At 31.6% G+C, this 624-nt stretch overlaps 1 protein-coding gene across 1 annotated transcript in view; it reads left to right on the top strand.

Annotated features, from left to right (window-relative positions):
- TDRD6 (tudor domain containing 6) overlaps positions 1-624 on the top strand; it is a 24801-nt gene that overhangs the window by 17470 nt on the left and 6707 nt on the right. The window lies entirely within an intron of this gene.

The raw sequence follows: 624 nt of genomic DNA, 5'->3' as shown, positions 1-624 counted from the left end.
AAAAAAAAAAAAAAAAAAGTCTTGCTAAGTGAGACGAGGGAAAATGTGAATGTATATGAAACATTAGCTCCTGAAGTCTGATAGGAAGAGTGAGAATTAAGGACCTTAAAAACTAGGTATAATTTCAATTAAGTAGAAAGGACAGGTTTTATATTAAAAATCATTGAGTGTATTGCTTATTCTTAGGAAAATGAACAGACATTGGCTCATTCATGTAAAAAATAGTTGTGAAATACTAGCAGAAAAGGTCTAAGAAGATGCATTAGGCTCAGACTATAGAAAGTCTTCAGTTTTAAGCTAAGGAGCTTAATCTAACTCCGTACTTAAAAAATTTAATTTGAGTGGCCAAAGAAATATTTCTCAAAATGAGTGATTTTATACATTAAAATATGCCTGAGGTGCCAAGTCAGAACACATACTATTAAGTGGGCAAAAGGATAGGGATAAAATTGTTAACCATTCTTATTTACTACAGACTGATTATTCCTATTTAAACAGGTTTAATTATGGTGAATTCATAGCAACAAGGTTAAGAAACACTTAGGCCAAAAATAACTGTGGTAAAAATTTTTATAACCCTCAGGAAACAAAAACGCCTAAGGCATTTGACTGCTAACCAGAAGG

Source organism: Orycteropus afer, unplaced genomic scaffold, assembly GCF_000298275.1.
Source record: "Orycteropus afer afer isolate SDZICR_OR568_19922 unplaced genomic scaffold, OryAfe1.0 scaffold00034, whole genome shotgun sequence".
Taxonomy (NCBI): domain Eukaryota; kingdom Metazoa; phylum Chordata; class Mammalia; order Tubulidentata; family Orycteropodidae; genus Orycteropus; species Orycteropus afer.
The sequence above is the reverse complement of the archived record's forward strand: the minus strand, read 5'-3'. Positions and strand labels throughout refer to the sequence as shown.